Source organism: Myotis lucifugus, unplaced genomic scaffold (genome assembly GCF_000147115.1).
Source record: "Myotis lucifugus unplaced genomic scaffold, Myoluc2.0 scaffold_18, whole genome shotgun sequence".
Classification (NCBI taxonomy): domain Eukaryota; kingdom Metazoa; phylum Chordata; class Mammalia; order Chiroptera; family Vespertilionidae; genus Myotis; species Myotis lucifugus.
Genome location: NW_005871066.1, coordinates 3,620,075 through 3,643,639, shown reverse-complemented (window position 1 = coordinate 3,643,639; position 23,565 = coordinate 3,620,075). Strand labels below are relative to the sequence as shown.

General features: G+C 42.7%; 1 protein-coding gene across 1 annotated transcript in view; it reads left to right on the top strand.

Moving 5' to 3' along the window:
• Positions 1-23,565, top strand: part of BBS9 (Bardet-Biedl syndrome 9) — a 311,978-nt gene that overhangs the window by 195,004 nt on the left and 93,409 nt on the right. The gene's annotated exons all lie outside the window — the stretch shown is intronic.

Below are 23,565 nucleotides of genomic sequence, written 5' to 3'. Positions count from 1 at the left end.
TGACCTTCAGCGCCTTCCTCAGTTCCCTGGTAGGGAGAGAGGATGTAGTTTCAGGCTTTTGTGGAAGTGCCACCCAAGTGCAGCTTCCAGAGGAGCCAGCCCCTGACTTCCAGGTAGATTGCTGCTGGGAAGCTGGAGCCGCTGACACCTAGGCCCCCTGATGGCAGCAGGAACTGTTGGTTTGCTTTCACCAGCTATCTCTTCACCTCGTAACTCTTTCCTGAGCCCTGGAGATGTAGGGACCCTGTAACAGACACGTGGTCTCTGCTGTCACTGTTGATGTGAACTAGATTTCTGCATGTATGGAATAATCTACTTGAAGGAAGATGCCGTTCCATTAAAAATTTACTTTGTGCTGGTCGGCGTGGCTGGGTGGTTGAGCATTGACCTATGAACCAGGAGGTCACGGTTCGATGCCTGGTTAGGGCACATGTGTGGGTTGTGGGCTTGATCCCCAATAGAGGACGTGCAGGAGGCAGCCGATCAATGATTCTCTCTCATTAATGATGTTTCTATCTCTCCCTCTCTCTTTCTGATTGAAATCAATAAAAACATATTAAAAATTATTTTTACTTTGTTATGATTAATGGTCGATGCAATAGTCCTTTGTTCAGTGTATCAGCTTTGAACCATCTAACATCTAATTTCTGATTGTCATGGCTCAGAAAGTTAGTTTCTTATGAATTATATAATTGACACGTAAAGTTACATAATTGACCATCTCAAACTCTCATACTAGAAATAATGAATAAAAAATTTGTGTTTTGAAGTCTAAATCAAAGGCTAAAATTCCTTAAGATGTATTTATTTAAGACTCTTATTCACTGTTAACTCCCAGTTTGCCATCACAGCCTTTGAGATCCTCTTTGACTGTAATATTTACGACGTTGTGTCGCAGTCTTTTGATTAGACACCTGATTTGTCAACAAAGCTGTGAGCTGTTTAAAGGGATGGGGCCTATCTCATTCAATGACATTCCCCAGTATTAGTAAGTGTCCCTATTGTTGGTGAGTGGCAGATAAATGTTTTCCAAATGACCTCGAGATGACAACCATGGGATACTAGTTAAAACACTATGTTATTTTGTTTTTTAAAGGTACCTTAAAGCAAAACTGATTGGCTATCCATATATAAAAATTGCAATTAGATCCTCACTTCACACCGTAAACAAAAATACATTCTAAGTGAATTAAATACCTAGATGTGAAAGGTATAGCTTTTTATAAGAAAAGGAAGAAATATATATTTATGACCTCAGTGTTGGGAAGGATGTCCTTAAAGGAGCTATAAAGAGCACAGCTAATGCTTAAAAGGTTGATAATTTTGACTGCATGAAAATATAAAACTTTTGTACAACTATAAACAAAATTTAGAGAAAATGTTTTTGGTTCACTCTACCAACAAAGGAGTATGTGAAGAACTATATATAAATAAGAAAAATAAACCCAGGAGAAAAATGGGCAAAGGGTATGTGAAGAAAATTCTGAAAGAGGAAATGCAAGTAGCCAAAAACATATTAGACTCTTAGCCTTGGTAGTACTGAAAGTCATGCAAATTAAAACCACAGTGAAATTCTATTTTACACAAATCAAACCGAAAAGAATGGAAAGGTCTGGTAGGATGAAGTGTTGGCAAGTCTGTGGAGCCAGGAGAACTTCCCACACACTGCTGGTAAGACTAGAAATTGGTATAGCATTTGGAGAGCGCTTACACTGATTTAGCTAGGGCCACATATGTCAACATTTAAAACGACCTCCAGAATGCACTGTTGAGACCGTAGTTCATAGCACTGGTAGTTGCTCACAGGGTTCTGAGTGTTTACTGGTGCTTCGGTAGGCAGGCAACTAAGGGTGAGAAAAGCGTTCAGGCTTTGAGCTGATTTACAAACAGCCAAGATACCTGTATGTTGAGCAAGCTTTGTGGGCCATCTAGTCCTTGCGCGTGGGACCAGCTCAGGTCTGAGGGCCATGCGGGGCATTGGCCCTGGCTTTCTCTCCCGGGCCAGCTGGGAGGGGCAGTTCTGCCTTCTCCGACTGTCACACACAGGGCTCTGCATCCCAATTTTTGTTCTGCTCTTTTTGATTATGTTTGTTTTTTGCAAGAGCTGTCTCTGGGAGTGCTCTGGAGTGGAGTGTTTTGATTTTTAAAAAAATGTTTTTATTGAATTTTAGATAGAGAGGAAGGAAGAGGGAGAGAGAGAAACTCAATGAGACTCACTGGCTGCCTCCTGCATGCCCCCTATTGGGGATGGAGCCCACAACCCTGGCATGTGCCCTGGCCAGGAATCGAACCTGGGACCTCCTGGCCCATGGAATGACGCTCAATTCCATGGGCCAGGTGAATGTTTCATTTTTGAGTGGCTGCCGGTGTGAGCTCTTACTATGTTTTGCTTATATCAAATGATCTCATCTGAGCGTCAAAGAAATCCATTTTACAGGATTATTTTTTTGGTAAATGCTACCATCTTTCTTTGTGCCATCCATGATGCCACAGCTTTCCCTAGACTGAAGCACTCCTGTCTCCCTAAGGCGTGTCCACACCCACGTTCCCTCCTCCCTGTTGCCTCCTAGAGGAGCACTTTCCTCGCTAGTCTTACCTGGCATCTAGAGTAGAGCATGGGGACTGGCTGTGAGACCGCAGAGCAGGGAGGCCACCTTAGCCATTAGGTTTTGCATGAGGTCTCATCTAGAACAGTCCATGGTATACTAGGGAAGGTTTTGGTATTAAATCAGAAAATGTTTTCTGGTGGACCGGGGCCAGGGATCGAACTTGCAACCAAGGTATGTGCCCTGAACCGGGAATTCAACCCTCGACCCTTTGGGGGGCAGGCTGACGCTCTAACCACTGAGAGCAACACAGGCCAGGGCTATCATCCCTTTTAATTGAAACTAATGTGTGCTTCCATGACTGTTGTTTTATCTCATTTCCTTTGTGATTTGTTTTGTTTTCTAATAAGGACTTGGAGCCATCTTTTGCGTTGCTTAGTAAGGGTAAGATGCGTCAAAGGCATTCCTCTTATAGCAGCGGTTCTCAACCTGTGGGTCGCACCCCTTTGGGGGTCGAAGGACCCTTTCACAGGGGTTGCCTAAGTCCATCGGGAAACACATATATAATTACATATTGTTTTTGTGATTAATCACTATGCTTTAATTATGTCCAATTTGTAACAATGAAATTGGGGGTCACCACAACATGAGGAACTGTATTAAAGGGTCAAGGCATTAGGAAGGTTGAGAACCACTGTCTTATAGGCTATATCAACTCAACGCATAAACATTGCCCATCAGTTGTGGGGATCTTTTCAAACATCCCTGACATGGACTTCTAAGAAATTTCCACATTCAGTTTCGCAGTTGAATCTGTGAACTCGTGGTCTAAGAGCTTTTGATACTAATTATTGTATTATGTTCATCAGAGAACAGGAAAGAGATTAAGATAACAACAGTTTACATCATCCGGCTTGTAATATAAAGCACAGGGAGTGAGTGGTGTGGTTTGTGGTGTGTACACACGGAATATAAGTATGAACTTTTTAAAGCTAAAATGTTCTCAGAGGCATGCATTTGAAGTACTTTGGAAACATTTCACCAAATTATTGTATTTGTCGTGGACTCAGAGGCAGTGAAAACTGAAAATTTTAGCACATTTTTAAAATCACAAGCTAAAGTATTACAATGGATTAAAATGGAAGCAAGTCCATTTTTATCTGGAAAATTATTGCTTTCTTTTGGTTGGGAAGGGAAAGGTAATTAGCACCTTAAAAATCAACAGCCACGATATAAAATACGGTAGATGCATTAAACTCAAGGATTATTGTCCCTAAAAGAAGGTATACATTGAAGATGACACGATCGCTTCTATTTGTCTCGTTAGCTTGTGTTTATTACATTTCTAGAGTTAACCAGGTCTACTGAGAATTATAAGCTGCCTTCACCTGGATTGGTCCTTGTTCAATTTTCACACTCTGCAGATATAGGCAGAAATAAAAATATTCCTGAGAAATAGCTTTGAGACCTATGGAGGTCTATTGGAAACATAAGGCATTTTTGGCTTCTTACATATCGGGCAGGAATAGTTACTGGAATTGGTTTTTATGACCAGCTTATGGAATCAGTTTTGTTATTCTATGGCCACACCTTGTGTATGGGTAAATGGGGAGATCACCTACTCATTTTTGTGAGAAGTTATGACTGCTTTTAGTAGAAATGGCAATATTATCAAGAATTTATGAATTGGAGATTGGTTTTTGATAAAGATGGACTTTGCCTGAAGCCACATGCCTTGATAACCAAACCTTCCAGTCTGTAACTGCCACCAGAATGACTTGATTTGGGTTTGATGATAAGGTGGAGATGGAAAGGAGACGTGCTGGTCCGATGTCTGCTGTCTCATTGACAGAACATTTCATCCCGGCATCTTCTGAGGCTCGGGTAGTGGAGGGCTAGTTTTGTCACTGGGATTCTCATGCTCTTTTTTTCTTTTAGTTGAATTTATTGTGGTGACATTTGTTAATAAAGTTATATAATGTACAAATCTATACGACCATATCTGTATATTGTATTGTGTGTTCACCACCCAAAGTCAAGCCTCCTTCCACCACCATTTATCCTACCTTTATCCTCCTTGATTTTCTCAAACCCAGGTCTCCTGTCTGTTCCTCTCACACCGACTCTGGGAACTTGTATATTATCCTTCCCTATGGTCTCCATGCTGTCAATATTGTTTGTCTACAAGGATATTATATCATTTTTACATATATTTTAAAATATATTTTTGTTGATTTCAGAGATGAAGGTTGGGAGAGAGAGATAGAAACATCAATGATGAGAGAGAATCAGGATGCCTCCTGCACGCCCCCCACTGAGGATCGAGCCCACGACCCAGGCATGTGCCCTGACCTGGAATTGAACTGTGACCTCCTGGTTCATAGGTCGATGCTCAACCACTGAGTCACACCGGCTGGGCTACATATTTTAATTAGTACCTCATAATCTGTATTGCTATAAAGAGACTTAACATTTGACTTATTTGGAGGCCTTAGTATCCATAAACATGCATGTTCCATCGTTTTAAAAAACATTGAAAATGACTTGTTGATTCTTCACTTTGACCTTTAAGGAATCCTTATTGGAGGCATTTTCTTATAGTCCTGTTAGCCAGCATTGACCTTTGATCAAGCCAATCTGAGGTACCTATGACATCAGACCTCTTCTCTGATCGCGGGTTATAGCTTTTTCAAAGGGCTTTACATGAGACACATTTAGGGCAATAAAGCAAATGCCTGAGAAAGAAGTCATCAGCAGAGGTTCACAGTTACAAAATAAAGAGTTCAAACTGTGTTCACCACAAGTAGCAGTTAAAAAATTAGAGAAGGTGTTTGAATAGATGAGCCATTTGAATTGATTCTCTGACCTCCGAAATGACCTTTCCCATCACCTCCTCAGCTCTGAAAGACAATTACTCTCCTCTTCTTTCCCCCTGGGGCCGGCCTGGCCCGAGTTTCAGCTTCTGCCTTTGAAGGGTGATACCTGGTGTGGTGGATTGGGTCAGGATCTGACCTTGCACATCTGTATTTCACAAGGACCACTGCACAGAGATGGCCGCCACTGTTGCCGTCTTTAATGGGGGCAGGGAAGGTGCCTCCCCAGATCCAAGCCATGATAGCTCCTAATAGCAGGACGATCATTCTAGTCTATTCTAAAACTTTTCTTTAAAATTGTCATTTTTGAAGAACAAGAATCCTATTATTCAAGGAGGTAAAAATAAGTTATTTGAAAGTAGTCTAATAGACATAGTTATTTGATATGATCAGTGGTCAGCAAACTGGGGCTTGGCAAACCGCGGCTCGCGAGCCACGTGCGGCTCTTTGGCCCCTTGAGTGTGGCTCTTCCACGAATACCGGCTCTTCCACAAAATACTGACTTCTGCGTCCGCACGTGGTATTTTGTGGAAGAGACATAGTCAAGGGGCCAAAGAGCTGCATGTGGCTCGCGAGCCGCGGTTTGCAGACCACGGATCTAGACTTTTTAAGTTTCTATTTTTCAACATGTTTGGCTCCTGTCTCATCTTCACAGCATTTGTGGAGTTGCAGGAATGAACAGTTTCATCAGGTCGTATAAATTCGTTGTACACTGCTGAGGACTTTCATTGGAAATAGAATAAATCCTTTAAGGAAGACTAGTCATTGTCGAGAGCTGATTTGCAAGAGCCAAATGTTCACATTATACCAAAGTGAGATATAAACACTCCTTTGTAACTTGCATGTCATTATAACACACAGATGTCTTGGCTCCGAGAACACGTGTACTTAATGAGTGCTGGCTTGAGTTGATGCCAGGGTGGGGGCTTAGTGATCTTAAGTAAGAGCCCAGAACATCACCGGATGTGAGGTCAAGTCAAGTTCCTTTACATTACAGGAGCTCTGGTCCATGGTTTGGAGTCTGTCACTCGTGGGAGGTAGACGCCAGCGCAGTCTCTTCCCCTACAACATTCTTTAAGCTTCCTTACAACTGAAGACAAAGCCTGGTTAGTATGCGAAGACCTTAGAAGCAGAAAATTTTGCTGAAGAGTCTTCGTTTAGGGCAGGTGATGGCTGGTTAAGTTATTTCAACAACTGCTGCATTTCCCACAATATTCAGTGACCTGGGGAAGCAGAGGGTACATCTTTCCCTGTGTTTAAAAAGACCGTGTGTGGGTTGGAGGGAAGTGAGTGGAAGGAGGGAGAAGAGGAGGAAGGCCAAATGCTGGGTCGATCCTTAGGTCAGGTTTTGAATTTTGAAGAATCTGGTGTGTATTGGAAATGAATCCAGGTGAGGACCTGCATCCGTGGGAGGGAGGAGGAGCCTGGGTTTTCAGGCGGGGAAACACTGACTGGCGATTGCTGAATGCACATGCAGGTGGCGAGTGAGCTGTGCTACTGTCACCGTGAGAGCGTTATTACTGTAGTCAGCCCTCTGGTTGCAGAATTCCATCAGCTTCCAGTGCCCTTTCCATAACCCGTTTCCCCCCATTAGCCCTGTTATTTGCAGTAGGCAATTTTGCAGAATGGGAAGTTTTGTAAAACACACATATTGCATTTATATCAAAAATGCTGGAATTCCATGGTCATTATCTACTTAGTAAATAACTTGCATGTTGATGTAGTTAAAAAATTTGTAATAAGGTCTCTGACCAGATTGAGAAGGTGAGGCATAAAATGTCTATGTTTTCATATCATTGGAATATTCTGTTTATCAAATTGCTCATCATTTTGTTGAAATTATTTTAACTCATCTAAATGGCATTAATATTTTTTTTGAACCAGGTAATGTATACTAGTACTTGGATCTTCATTCTTTCAAATCATATATTAAGGCCAAAAATCTCAAATTTAAATTTATTTGATGTGAGAGTGAGACTTCTAGCTATGGTTGCTTGAGATTAAAACAGCAACAACAACAAGCCCTTTTATCATAGAGCCAAAGTCACAATATTTATAAGCGAATAAAGGAGGCCACCAAATGCAGTCCTTGTGAGCGAAGAGAATAACTTACATGAGCCCCAAGTTACTATGTTCCTATGCGTAATATTGGGTATAATTCTGAGTCTACAGAATTGGTTAATATATTGATATCAAATATCAAATTCACATTTAGATATTAATATATAACTGACATTAATAATAAAATTAAATATTAAAGCTCTTGTCTTAAAAGAGCTCAAAATTCCCTTACAGTGTTAGCTGTCATACTATCATCATATCTAAAACCAGGCAAGCGTTAGGGATCGATGGGGTCCCTGCTCAGTGCCATGATCATATTTGACAAGCAGCTAGCTTTTCTTGGAAGCCTAGTGTTTAGCCAAGAAAAGGAAGAAAGTGATTAAAGGAGAGAGTGGCTTAAATTCTGCCTTCTTCATTGTCTGTGTGTATTTCTCCTATTCCATGAAAAAGACGAGACCACATTTTCAGGATCAGCCACTTCCTCTCGTGTTATTGGGATAAGTGTTGAGCAATGCTAGCAAGAACCCTTGGATTGCTTGCCGTTCCACCCCCTTGGGGTGCAGCCCACCAATCCCCAGATCTGGTGTTGAGCACAGAGGTCTCCAGCTGGCGTCTGGACGAGGCCTGGCCATGTGGAGAGCAGATTTAGTCTGAGTGACTGGGAGGCTCACGTCGCCCTGTGTCAGGCCAAAGGTGGCGAGCCCTGCTCAAGTGCTTCTAGTTTAGGGAGGGGGAAAAAACGGCAAAACATGGGCAGTAAAGAAACTAATGAATTTATCAGATAAGCAAAGAAGCATGTCACATGATCAAAGTCCCAGGTCAAACCTTAGAAGATCTATCCAAAGACCGTGCAAGTATTTTGGGATTGTGTTTCTCACACATGATCATGGAGGAAGAGACAGAAAAACAAAGATTGCTAAAGATGTGCAAGAAGAGACAAACCAGGACTGCCCCACTGCTTGCCTAGTTGGCAGTCCTCTCCCGTCCCTTCCAGGCCAGATGGCCACCGGCCGGGACTGTCATGAGGGGCTGGGAGCCACAGCTAATTACTGAAGCAGCGACGAGAGCGGGCACCTCGAAAAGGAGCAGGCTTCCGAGGAGGGCAGGCCTGTCAGAACCCGATTTCAGAGGACAGAGCTCGAGCCAGTTAGCACTCACAGTGCTTTATAAATTAAAGAACAGCAACAAATAAAATCTACATTTCCAGTACTCGTGACTGGAATTGACTTTGAGTATTGCCCTGAAATAATTTGAAATAATTTGCATGTAGGAAATTACTAGTAGATCTGCTTTGGATGCTTGTTAGAAGGTTAGTCAACTAATTGTTTCCAAAAAGACTGTTCCCCTAAGTATCTTCATTAATTTGTGACTAGTTATATTCACAGTTTGTTTGTTTACTACTGCTCTGTGAAATATCTTGTTGATGTCTGTGGAATGACCAGGCTGGTGATCTTAGAGGGCAGCTTTAGTTCATGAATCTACTGGAGAACTGTGACTCTTAAACCAATGCTGACTTTGGATAGCTTCTGCCCTAGGTCCAATGGATACATTATTTTTAGGAGTTTAAAAAAAAATTCAAGAGTCAGAGCTGACTTTCATGAAGAAGGGAAGGCAGGTATGTGTTGTTCAGGGACTTAGCTTGCCTCTGTGGTATTAGCATCCCTTTTCTTGCAAGTAGAGCTCCCATGTTATTTGGGGTTGGGGAAGGAGTGGGTGGGCCAAGTGTCTCTGTACCTAGTTAAACCCTCCATTTCTAGGCTCTTTTTCAGCTCTGAGTGGACATGGCCGCAGTCCTGGCCAGTGAGATGGAAGTGGAAGGCCTCGTGCCTGTCATGCTCCCCCTCTGACTCCCGGCTGCCAGACTTCTGGCCTCTGTCGCCCACTAGCTGCTGCGTTGCCCGCCATGTGGGAGAACAGGCCTTGCTCTGATGGGTGTGCGCCACTGCCCTGGTGTCAGCTCTGCCATGCGGTCCCCTCCCTCGCAGGCCTCGCTCCCTCCTCTGTACTGGAGGGAAGGAAGGAGGGATAAAAAGATGAAATCCTGTATCTCGACTCCTCGAATTCGAGGTTGATTGTGGTCGTTGGCACCGTACAAGTAAGTTTTGCCACTACTTTAGCAAGAGGTGTCAGCCCCGAATAATGGCTTTGGCGAGAACCGAGATGGCACTATTTACTCCCTGCGAATAAATGTGTTCTCTAAGGTTGGCAGTCAATGAGGGTGGACGTGAAGTACCACCCACAGCAAATAGATCACCAGCAAAAGAGTGCTGCCAGCAGTTTCCAGTCTGTGGGCAGGTTGGTTTTCTGAAACGTGTAATTTCTGTTTGAAACTGAGCACGTTCACCAATAAGTACCCGTTTCTCAGCTGGGATGGTTCTCTCTGGCGCAGAGCCCGGGAGATGCCCGGGGGCTGGTGGAGAGAGGGCTCAGGGACAGGAAGCCAGCAGGGAGGGCTTAGAATGGCCTCAAGTTTGACCATTTTTGAGAAATTCACATTTTAATAAAACTCCTACAGTTTAAATAAAAAGATTTTATATCATTTGAGGGCATGGAATGTGTCTGGGCTAGAGCGCAGGGGCGTTTTTCAGGAGTTATTTCTACCTATGCGATCTGGAAATGAAACTGTAATGAAGTAAGGAAGCCCATCCAGCTACATTCGTTATGCCTGTCTCCCTCCTACCATAGGAGCATAAATTGTATCATGTTTGGCCAATAGCAGAAGTACCTCTTTCTTAAACACGAGCGTATGGAATTGAGTTTATTCCCAACGACACTCTGTTTTTCTGAAATGTAGCCCTTCTTTTCCCTCACCAAGAACCAGAGTCCTTCCAACAATGAAAATAATGTTCCCAGCGCCCTTACAGTTCACTCATAGGAAAGCCCCCCAGAAGCCCCCCCTCCAAAAAAAAAGGCCTGCCTTGAACTTGGCCCTTGACTGCCGTCTAACCTGGGAAAAGTCACCCAGCTCACTGCGCCTCGTTTTCTCATTTCTCTCCTGGGGGTAATATCTTCCTTATGAGGCTGCTCGAGTATTAAATGGGATAATGGACACAAAACTCTGAATATAGTCTATGGCACATAGTAAGTGCTCAGTAAATGGTATCTATTAAATCTTATTAAAATAATGTATTCTTAATATTTCATGTGTTTCAAAAAACACAGTGGGAGAAATGTGACAATACGTGAAGTAAGAGGGTTCTTAGAGGAAGACACTCCAGCAAGAGGGGGAACCGCTGATTGTGTGCTAGGAAGAGGGAAGAAGTTAGGAAACTAGGTACAAGAACAACAATTATGCGACAGTTATAGCCATGCAGAGGCTGAACGCGCTTCCTGCCTCTCCATAACCTCTTCCAGCCGAATCAGTGCAGGGCCTACTACAGCTGTTGGTGTTCATCACAGCGACTGCTTTGAGTCGTCAGGAAAAGATGAAATTACATGAGTGCTATCCATTTAAGAAGGTGGTAGGATTGGAGCACAATTTAGATGGATTTTCCTCCAAAATAGTGCTTGCTTTACTAATGGGTCTGTAAGCCCCCAGTTCACCTGAAACTCCCTGATGTGCCATATGACTGAGGTTTTAAAGGGCTGGAAACTGGGCTGGATCTCGCCCGCGGTGCTGGGTGAGAATGGTGGTGCCATAAGACAAGGCTTTTCCGATGCTGCTGCTGTGGTCTGAGGGTCCACGTCTCTGACTCCATTCACAAAGCAGCTGAACTATAGGGCAGAAGGGGCTCAGTGGCCCTTCCTTTCTCTTTTTCCCCCCATTGATTTTTAGGGAGAGAGAGGGAGGAATGGAGGGAGAGAAAGAGAGAGAGAGAGAGAGAGAGAGGGAAAGAGAGAGAGAGATCAACATGAGAGAGACACATCCCCTGGTTGCTTCCCACATGAGCCCTGACCAGAGCCGGAGATCAAACCTGCAACCGAGGTACGTACTCTTGACCGGGAATCGAATCTGCAACCCTTTCAGTCTGCAGGCTGGTGCTCTATCCATTGAACAAACCGGCCAGGGCTCGGTGGCCCTTCCTTTGCCGACAGTGTCAGGCTGGATCGACGTACATGTCACTCTGGACTTCAGCAGGGCTTACAAGCCTCTTGGCCATCACTGGGCTCAGGGCTGCCCCTCATCCCGGCCTCCCGCCCTGCCTGGGAGACAGCCTCACACAGTGGTCGAGACTGAGGCTCTGCGATCTAGCAGTTAGGGATGCTTTGGGCTGTAAGTCACCGAAACCCAGCTCAGACGGGCTTGAACAACAGGCAGAGTGTGGTTTCGTGTAACTGAACATCCGGGGCTTCCGGCTTGCCTGTGGGTGGCTTCCAGCCTGTTGCCCTGCGGCTCGCGTGGCTTTGCCTCCCTGTGTCCCGTGTTCTGGCTTCCCGCTCAGGCTGGCAGCAGTGAGGTGTCCACGGTGCCGGCCCCACAGCTGCGCTCACAGCGGCAGTTACAGCTCCCAGGCCTTAGAGACCATCGGGGTGGAAACACCTCTCCCCTTCCCCACCCTGTGCTGGGGAACTAGACATGAACTTTCACAAAAAGGCAGTGTCTGCATCGGGGCTGCGACCAGCAAGCTCCGAGCCACAGGGAATTGTAAGAAAACTCACAGACACAGAGAACAGATGACAGCTGTTGGGAGGGGAGGGGAGTGGGGGCTGGTGAACAAGGTGAAGGGATTGAGCAAAACAAAAGACCAAACAACTCATAGACACAGACAAGGGTATGGCCATTACCAGAGGGGAAGGAGTGGGGGGGGGGGGGCAGGTGGAAGAGGGTAAATGGGGATGGAAGGAGACTGGACTTGGGGTGGTGAACACACAGCACAATAGATAGGTGATGTTTTATAGAATTGTGCACCTGAAACCTATAAAATTTTATTAACCAGTGTCACCCCAATAAATTCAATAAAAATTAAGAAAAAAGTCAGAGGGAAGGAAGCCTGAGATTTGAAGCTCAAAAAGGATTGCCTGAGTGCTTGCTGGTGTGAAGACGGGAGAGGCAGGGCAAGGAAAGGCAGTGGCTCTAGGAGCTGAGAGAGGACCCCCCTGGCAGCCAGCAGAGATGCTGGGACCTCAGTCCTACCCCTGCCGGCAACTGAGTCCCACCAACAGCAAGAACGAGTTTAGAAGTGGGTTTCCTGTCCGGAGCGCCTGGATGGGAACTCGTCTGGTTAGACGCTTCGCTTGCAGCCTTGTGACCCCGGGTCAGGGCCCAGCCACGCCAGACTGCTGGCCACAGAGAGGAGCTCACAAATGAGTTCTGTGTGAAGCTGCTGAACTGAGGATGATCTGTACCTGGAAGTGGCAGCCTTCAAGAAAAACTGAAGACTGCAGCCAGAGGCTGCTCAAAATCTCTGCTTCCTGGGACCCCGATCTGGAAATACTGGGACTTCTTTAGTTACTTTCCCTATAAAACAAGAATGGCATAGTATCCCAGCCTCAGAGTTACTAGGAAAATTAGCGAGCACGTGATAAAGATCTGTGAGGGCAGCTTATAAACACACTAGTTAAAATGACATGATGCGAAGTTACTTCCGAGATGCTCTACGAGGGCTCTCGCACTTATAACTAGTAAGTGTTGTCACTGTTGTTTAGAACCTCATGGGGAGGCATCCGTGGGGATAAAGCATTTCAGTAAATATCTGTATGTGGGTTTATGGTATTGAGGAGACAGTGCGAGTAGTGAAGGAAGAATGGGAAAATAGATCATGAATCCCACCTGATAAAGTGCCTCAAGAATGCAGTCTTGCATCTCAGAGGGGAGATTCATGTCTGTGTATTTAGTAATCGTAGCATGTTCTTACAGCCGAGGGCCCTGCCAACACGTCGTCGCCAGGGGTGCCAGCTTCTTGAATTCTTCTGGGGATTTACTATTCCGTCCTGTCTTCGAGTCTATTTCTGTTATGCTACCTGTATGGGATCCGTGAGCCACTACCTCTGCCCAAGGTTTATTTAGAAGTTTCTTCTGGGTATGTCACTACAATTCACTTTAACTTTTTCTCTGAATTTCATGCATGAATCGTTAAGAGTTCTGTATCCAAATACAATTAGTGGAATAAGCAAAAAATCCCACTTCCTTTGTGTCTCCGAGAAGAAGAATCCGAGCTGCCTCTTCTGTGCAGTGTTCACAGAGCTGTTAGTGATAAGCAGTTGCTTATTTGGCTCGACATATTTTGTTACAACATTAAGAAAGAGGAAATGATTTCTTTCATTAGTGCTACTGAGTAAGTCACGATGTCTGCCTTTTATATTCTTCATAACAAGCCGTTTCAGAAACATTTGGACGCTGTGGAGATAATGAGCCTGCTGTGCTGGGGAGCAAATGCCATCAAAGCGGAAGCCGGGGATCACACACACTCAGACAGCCCATCAGTCCACGATGTGCTGAGTGTTTGTGTAGTTAATACGTGTGTTCTTTGGTCAACAGTTTTTGTTTATCATGGAGATTACAAACATTTTGAGTTGTAGGGCCCAGAGGAGAGGTGGCCAAGTAGCTTGGAACTGACTTATGGGTGGTAAAGCTTTCAAAAACTTTAAGTTCTAAGTTTAAATACTCGAAACTATTAGGCAACTTCAAATTTCCGACAGGCTTGGAATTTGGATGTAGGTACTGAAATGAATTCCATATTCAAGGAGAAATTTTGTATCTAATTAAGGAAACATGATTTTCACACTGGCAGCTGAATCGCTGTAATTAGGAATGAAGGAAAGACACATAACAAAAGCAAGGAGGTAGTGTCTTCACTTCAGAATCTCACCTCTGAGCCCTGTGCCTGTGCTGATTCACTAGTCTAATAGAGTACTTTAAAATATATCATTGATATCACAACTGCCTTTAAAAATATATATATATATATATATTTAATGATTTCAGAGAGGAAGGGAGAGGGAAAGAGGGATAGAAACATCAGTGATGAGAATCATTGATCGGCTGCCTCCTGCACGCCCCACACGGGGAATCAAGTCCGCAACCCGGGCATATGTCCTTGACTGGAATCAAACCGTGACCTCCTGATTCATAGGTCAACACTCAACCACTGAGCCATGCCAGCTGGGCAAGAGATTCCTTTTTAAGCTCAGTTTGGACTACTCTTTCATTTCGTTCTAGGTGGGTTGAATAATTCTGAATTTTAGAGTTATAAAATTTGTGTTTCTTCCAGATAAAATGGAAAGTTTAGGATTGCTATCACAGGTAACAAAACCGTGAATGTTGGATCACAGCGAATAATGTCCCTGCTTTCCTACAGTGTCAGATGGAACTTGGATTAAAAAGTGGCAAGATGTAACATCATCCATAAGGTTCAAGTTTTTAAATAGAACTAATAGGACATAAATAGAAGGATTACCCATGATCTCTGAAGTGGATTTGATTGTGATATGATTTTTCTGAATAAAACATGTGGTAGAACAAAGGAGTCATACAGGTAATTAGTGGGATGACCAGTGAGTGCGGGGCCAAGACATGGTCTCCATGGTGCTCAGTAGAGAATGTGTCCGTAGCCCCTGAAAGGGAGCCGTGGGTGCTCTCCCGGCCGTCTGAAAGCCAGTCTTTTGAGAGAGAGATTAGGATTTATCCCTCTGCCTTCTCCGGCTTCTAGGGCCTCTTCAGACATTGTTTACACAGGGGTCATCTTTCTGGAAAATCCCTGGGACACACTGATTAATGAACCACAGAAGCAATTAGCTTTGTAATACTGAGAGTTACTGGCAAGAGGCCACGCATTTTCCTAAGGTACAAGAGGAATGTCAAGAATGAAATAAATTAGCTTACACTTGCTCAGAGGAGTTTTCATTCTACAAAACTGGCCTCTTATTGATCCACTTTGAGAAATGGGGCGGGCCAGGTTGCAGGGCCTGTCTTCCGCTTGCCCCGAGGGCACCGTGTTAAGTCTTTCTTTGGACCAAAGAATAAGGATGCTTGACTCTCAGCTCACAGGATTGTTTCAATAAGCCCTCCCACTATAGTTAATTGACGAGAAATGTCACTGTACTAATATCCATTCATTATGAGATCAGATGCCTTTAGAAACTTATTTGTTGATGGAATAAGATGTAATTTTTGAAATTAAATGTTTTACGGAACATACAGAAAGCATTCTTCTTAGGATAGCCTTCTGCCTTTTCCTAAGCCAGCTGATAATTTTGAACTCAAGATTAATTTGTCGGGAAACTTGAAAGATTTCCATGTGGAAAAGCTTTAGTGAAATTGTGTCTGAAAATTGAAAGAGCCCAATATCTCTATTTAGAGTTTAAAAATACAATTTAACTTTTATTTGACAACTTTTAGCCAGTGCTCTTAAATGTCCCTTCCATAAATTACCCTGTCGCTTGCCAAACACTTGCCATTTATAGATCAATAAAAGTCTGCAGAGGTTAAGTGACTTGTCAAAATAACACAGCAAGGGGCAGAATGGGAAGATTTGAGGCTTTTAATTTCTAGTCTTTTGCTCTAAGACAATTCGCTAATTCTCCTCTGAGCTCAGCACAAGGCAATTTAAATGGGGATTCCAGGTGCACTTTGTAAAAGGAACAGTTGTCTGGCTTGGGTGAATATGCACGCTCTTTTTGAATAGTACTTGTTATAGAAAATGTCTGGTTTTGGCTAAACTGTTCATGTCACTCTTTATCTAAGAAGGAATGTAAAACTCAGCTGAAGAAAAGGTGAATGGAACACATCTGTAAAGCTGATTTTCTGAATGAGGGAAAACAGTGAAAGCTAAAACCAGCTTCTTTTACCTTTAAACACACAGCTCTCAGAACATTGTGCCTGTGTACCAGTTTATTCATTTGATCCACAAGTTTCTTCCTTGGGAGCATCTAATATGAGTATATAAGCAAACTTGCACTTAAAATTTTAGCCCAGTTTAACAATTGATAGAATTGCCCTGGCCGGGTAGCTCAGTTGGTCAGAGCCTCATTCGATAAGCCAAGGTTGCAGGTTTGAACCCCAGTCGAGGCACATACAGGAATCAACCAATGCATGCATAAATAAGTGGAACAAATCAATATTTTCTCTCTCTCTCTCTCTCTCTCTCTCTTTCTCTATCTTCTCTTCCTCTCTCTCAAATCAATAAATAAAAATAAGTAAAAAGAATTTGTAGAATTTACTTTTCATTTTGGAGAGGTGTTTATACCGACTATTCTGTATTCAATATAAACCCTGTGAAAAACCTTCTGTGCTTTCAGGCTGAAATAAGTAACAAGAAGCTAAGGGTTGGAATAAATTGTCTAGAACAGAAGCCAATTCTGACAGAAGCCAAAAGGGTGACAGTGAGTTTGGCACGGGGCGTAAAGAGACGGCCTCCGTCAGTGACACGCTCTTGTTCATAAACAGGTGTTTGCCCAAGGGGAGAATTCTCGCCCTGCTCTGCACATGTCACGGAAGAGTGAGTCACTGGCGCAGGTGACCACCCTCAGCCTCACAGCCGCCTGTGTTACTGCAGTTCCTGTAGGTGCTCAGGGTTCAGCCAGCTTTTGGGGGCAGCGGAGGAGGTGGGATTCCAGAGACAGTGGCACCTCCTTATTTGGTGTTTCTGAGTCTTCCAGGCAGGCTGTCATCCTGGCCCCAATTACACTGCTCCTCAGCCCAGGGTCTGGGACAGACAGCTTTGGTGAGAAAGCCAAGTGCCAGGGCTCTTCTGTCTTCTGCCAGGAGGCTCTGTGGCAGCGGCGGGTGAAGTCAGGGGGTCCGTACTCATTGAACAGGCGGCATTGCTGATTGCTGAGGGGAGCAGGGAGAGAAAAGGTTTAAGAAAATAGCCAAGTCCTTTCCCGAGATCCCCCTTTCCCTTGCTCTGCTGGCCCTTTGCACCAGCCGGAGTCTGGCCGCGCTGTTCTATCAGTCTGTTTGCTTGAAGTATAAAGTTTTATTTAGCTCGTCATTTTGGAAGTTTCTTTAGAGCAGTTGTTCTTAATGGAGGAGGGGATTTTGATCCCACCCCCCTAAGACATTTGGCATTGCCTGGGGACATTTTTGATCATCACCCTGGGGAGGAGGAGGATGCTCTTGGCATCTCAGGATAGAGGTCAGGGATGCTGCTAACTCCCTGCAGTGAGCAGGCCCACCCCCCCCTCCGGCACCCCAAGTCCAGACTCTGAGAAACTGTTCTAGGTGAAGAAATTAAAAGGCTACCCAGCTGGCATGGCTCAGTGGTTGAGTTTTGACCTATGAACCAGGGGGTCACAGTTCAATTCCTGGTCAGGCACCTACCTGGGATGCCAGCTCGATCTGATGAGGGGTGTGCAGAAAGCAGCTGATCAATGATTCTCTCTCATCATTGATGTTTCTTTCTCTCTCTCTCCCTCTTGCTTCCTCTCTGAAATCAATAATAAAAATATATTTAACAATTTTAAAAGGCTTTTGAAAGTACTGGCTGATCTCTGCGAGCTCATGCCCGGTTTGTGTAAGCAGATATTCAAAGTACCCACTCCAGGGAGTGAAGGCTGGAAGCTGCTTTGTTTTTGTTTTGTTTTGAGCACTTGCAGTTTCTGACATTACCAGACGCTCAAGGTTCACCTTGTATCTCTCCTGCCCCAGCCCTGGAATCAGCCTGGTTCTCTACTCGAGAGGAGTATTGCCAATCAAAGTCTGGGTGCTGCTGTGCCCGTTGGCACTCAGTTTTTTAAGCTCCATAATCTACACGTAGTTTGTTCATTAGGTCTTTGCCTTCTATCCAGGAGCGGACTGTGAAAATACTTTTCTGACATTTGAGCCTATGTGGAACACTCAAGAGTAGCCAAGTAATATTGAAATTCGAAATGCCATTTTTATAAATAACTGGGATCTATAGTAATGTAATTTGTAAAGTACACTTCTTCTTTCGTAACACGCTGGTGGCGTTCGGGACTTCCTTCTCTCTAAGTCACCCTTTGTTATTGAACACTTGCCGTTTTATTTAGTTTTATGTCCTAGCTCCTGCCACTGGGAGGTACTCGGTCCTGCCCTGCCCCCATCCAGATACGCCTCCTGACGTGTGAAAATCTGCCCAATGGGGAAACCTTGCTGCACGAGTCCGACTGTGACTACGTTCCATGTAGGCGACAGTCGTTAGTCTTAGATTAGTCCATGTTCACATCTCTCTAGAAACTGGAGCTTTACATTCTCCCAAGATGATTTCTGAAAGTTCCTGGCTTTGCCTTTAACTGCTTTGCTCTTTCAAAAAACTGCCTTCTGTACCCATGACCCATCTGTGTAACCTGCAGGGCTTTCTCTTTATGTGGCATCAGTGACTTTTAAAATATTACAGGTACAAGCGAAAATAATTTTGGTTTTAAAACAAAATAGTGCAATGATTTTTTCTCATTCTTTAAATGGTTATATGTATTGAGAGTTCTATAAAATTTAGACATAAATTTTATAATTAACACACTTAAGTATACATATGAAGAAAAAATATAAACAAGATAAATTGTTCAAGATATTCTAAAATACTTTCTGTATTCAGGGTCTGTTTGGGATCACTTTTAAACTTGAGCTTCCATGTGTGTCATTTTTCCAAATAATACTGTCTTCAATGTCATCAGAAGCTTTGGGGATGTAACATTAGTGAAAAGTAATGTGTTGAGGTAAAATTCACTATAACATAAAAGTAACCATTTTGAAGTGAACAGTTCATTGGCATTTTGTATATCCATGGTGTTGTTTAACCACCACCTCTGTCCAGTTCCAAAAAATTTATATCACTCCAAAGTAAAGCTTCTTACCTACTAAGCCATTTCTCTCATTGACCCACCCACAGCCCCCAGTGGCACCAACTTAAGTTCTGTCTCTATGGATTTATCTGTGCTGGATAGTTCCTTAGACATAATCGTATAATGTGTGACATTTTGTGTCTCACTTCTTTCACTTAGCATACTGTTTTGGAGGTTTATCCACATTGTAGCATGTATCCATACTTCATTCCCTTTTGTGGTTGAGTAATATTTCCTTGTGTGGCTATATTAATTTATTTATCCACTTATTTGTTAATGGGCATTTGAATTATTTCTACCTTTTTGGCTATGGAGTCTAGTGCTGATATGAACATGTATATATGAGTACTTATTTGAATACCTGTTTTCAGTTCTTTTGGGCATATTCCTAGGAGTGGACTTTGGGGTCATATGGTAATTCTATGTTTAAGTTTTTGAGGAATCATCAAATAGTTTTCTACAGCAGTGGAGTGATTTTTTAAAATTATTTTTAACATTATGTCTGTTATCTAAATCAAAATACTCATTTTGAAAGTATATGTCTTCAGTGTATTTTGTTATTAAAAATAACCTTTAAAAAACTTTGGATAATTCCCATGTTCCTCTCAGGAGAGTTTGTAAGAGTCTCAGAAAAATATTCAAGGCTTATAATTTCTAGTCTTCTGCTCTAAGACAATTAGCAGCTTCTCCCCTGAGCTTAGCATAAGCCAATTTAAATGTTCAGATACAGAATCTGCTTTCCATATGATTTGTAAAAAAACAAAAGAAAAATCAACAAAAGATACACTAGTGTTTAGTAATCTTTGATATATTTAAAGAGATAATCAATATTTTGTTTCCTTTGAACAGGAAGAAAAGAGATCAGCATTTTAAGATATACCCATGAAATAGAATGCTAATTTCTTTTTCTTCTTTGCCATGTTGTTAGTGTTTTAAAGATTTGTCTAAAAATATTATTTTGCATTGGACTCTTGTCCATTGTATGGATGCTTGTCCATACAGCATATGTACTTACCAAGTGGATTCAGAAATAGTGTATACATTCTGTGGTATTTATTGTTGGCAACTAATAGTTTGTATTTTCTGAGAACTTCATCGATATGAGCATTTTATTTCCAATGACACAGAAATGGAGTCAAGGGTCCTATGTTAGCTTTCTTGTATCCTTCAATGAATCAACCCAGTACTGGTTTATTACAGATGCTTGATAAATACTTGTTCGAATGAATTAACAGTAAATCCTCCAGACAGAAGACTTCATGAATGCAGGAAGCACATCTGTCTGCTTCGTGGGAATATCACCAGCACCCAACACTATCTCTTCTTCACAATAAGTCTTTATTGAATGAATCAACAAATGAACATAAATATTTCTTTTTTTTATTATTTTGAGGTACATTCCTTCTATATCTACGTTATTGAGAGTTTTTATCATAAATGGTTGGTGAATTGGTCAAATGCTTTTTCTGCCTGTATTGAAATAATCATGTTATTTTGATCCTCCATTTTGTTAATGTGGGTGTTCATGTTGATTGATTTATGAATGTTGAACCATCCTTGCATCCCTGAAGTAAATCCCACTTGATTGTGATGTATGATCCCTATAATGTATTGTTGGATTCCGTGAGCTAATATTCTGTTGAGAGCCTTTGTATCTATGTTCATCAGGAATGTGGGCCTATACATTTTCTTTTTTTTTGTGGTGTCTTTGTCTGGATTTTGTCATCGGGGAAATGTTGGCCTCGTAATCAGTTTGGAAGCATTCCTTCCTCTTCAGTTTTTTTGAAATAATTTGAGAAGCATCGGTATTAACTCTCATTTAAAGGTTTAGTAGAATCCACCTATGAAGCCATCTAGTCTTGGACTTTTGTGCTACGGAGAGTTTTCTAATTACTGATTCAGTCTCATTACTTATAATCAGTCTCTTCAGATGTTCTATTTCTTCATGATTCAGTCTTAAGAGGTTGTGTGTTTTTGGTAATTTATCCATTTCTCCTAGGTTTTTCAGTTTTCTGTTACATAATTGTTCATACTAGTCTCTTATAATCCTTTGTATTTCTGTGGTGGGTTCCCTGGAAAGGGCCTGGGCCCGGAGTGGGTCTGCCTTGGGCCGGCCGGCCGGTAGTGTGTGGGCTCTTGACTTCATGCAGGAAAGATTTCACAATATGAGTCTAGGTGATTTTGAGAGTATGTTTATTAAAGCTGGTGGCCGCAAGATGAAGGAAGGGCTTAGGGTAGAAGAAGCAACAGGAGAGAGCCTAGGTGTGCCCTGCTTTGGCTCTAGAGACCTTATAGGAAAGAAGTGAGCCATGCGGGGCTGCTGTTAGCTCACTGAGAAGTCAGAGAAAGGGCCCTTGCAGACAGGTTCAGGGGTAAGCCTGGGACGAGCTGCCACTGCCCAGTTGCTCCCTGGTTGCAAGTCTAATGGAGACTCTTAGTTTTTAGGAGAGAAAAAGTAAGTACAGTGGGGCCTTGACTTACGAGTTTAATTCGTTCCGTGATGGAGCTCGTAACTCAAATTTCTCGTATGTCAAATCAAAAAGTGAACGAGTGAGACACGTGTTGCTGGGCTGATGTTGTGGCGTTCACTGTGATGTTCGCTGCGCCAACCAGTGGTGGGGTATCTGAAGCTGGCTCGTAACCCGAATTTTAGCTCACAACTCAAAGCAAAAAATAGGCCGAGAGACGGCTCATATCTTGAAAAACTCGTTAGTCGGGACACTCGTAAGTCAAGGCCCCACTGTATGCACACCTAAGAGGGAAGAAAGCCGTGGTGGGTTCCAGAGAGAGCCCACCACATAAATATTTCCCAAGAGCTGGTATAGGGAAGCTTTCTGAAGTGAATTTATTCTATATCAAAGGTCATTTTATTTTATTTCTCTATTCAAACATGAAGATATGTAGTTTTTCCTTGGGGCAGGTACACTAGGTTAATTGTTAAATAATAAAAGTCACTTTAAATTTAAAACCTTAACTCTAGTTTGATTACACAAGAACATTTTATTGGGATAATACTTGGTTATTTGCTTCCCCTATTGTGAAATGCTTCCATATATAAAATATTCCAGGCTTGTATCCATAATCCTGGCTGTCTTTCATAGCCCAGATGTGTTTTGCATTTGAAGTCAATCAAAGCTTTTCTCGCAATCATTTCCTTGGTTAAGGAAATATGTAAAGGTTTTTGGCAAGAAATATTATGTCATTTTAGGAAGTGAAGTCATTTAGGTCCCCTCGGGTCTTGGCATTGAACAATGGCACATAGTAAATTTAACTCTTAAGTTGCCACAATGATTAGATCCGGAAATACTCTTCTGTGGGTGGCTGTACTTATCAGAATGCGCTATGGGCTGAAGTAAAAATTATTCTAATATATTGACCTAGAAAACTGCAGTAGTTCCATTTGGAACTATGGACGCTTGGGGAATTGTTCATTGTTTCTGGCAGTGACCAAAAATAAATGATGAGCTCTGTGTGCCTTTAAACTGTAAAAGAAATCTGTGCTTGTTCACATACTTATGGAAAAACATTTAAAGATTCTGAGGAGGTTCTTTAAATCCCGCTCCACACAAATGAAGATATTACTTGGAACAAGTCAGAATGAGGTTCCCGGGGAAACGAGGAAGGCACATCTGTGGTGGCAGCTCCCCTTGCACAGTGGATCTGCTCTTCTGGGTTTGTTTCAGGAAATGTCTGTGAAGCCCATGTTTACTTAAAACAAAATTAAAACTTTTTTTTTATTAGGAAACATTTTGAAGAAAGTCTAAGTGAGTAGATCCACTATAAACTCATTTTGTATGTCTGTCTGTATCTCAGTATTTTCCCCATCATAGATTAGATTTGCCTATCTTACAGCTTTATGTAAATGACTCTCACAATATGTACTCAAGGCTTCTTTCGCTCATAAGCTTAATTAAAAATATTTTTATTGATTTCAGAGGGAGAGAGAGAGAGAAGCATCAATGATGAGAGAGAATCATTGATTGGCTACCTCCTGCACGCCCCACACTGGGGATGGAGCCTGCAACCTGGGCCTGTGCGCTGACCGGGAATCCAACCATGATCACCTGGTTCATAGGTCAATGCTCAACCACTGAGCCATGCCGGCTGGGCTAAAGACTTATTTTTAAATTAAAAAAGTGGACATATATAATACTTTCAATTTTTTTAAATTGCATATATACAACAGAACACACATTGCACACAGCATGATATCATCCTTAGGATATAGAAATTAAGTTGGACACCAGAATCAGCAGGGAATAGATACATATTTCTCGTGCTGAAAGGTAATAAATGATGTGGATCTTTTAATGTGCAGGAACTCTGACCACTCTGAGGAGTCCAGTAGGAGGTCAAACAGAAAAGCAGAGAGAATGTGGCAGCTCCCATTAAAGGGCGGAGGA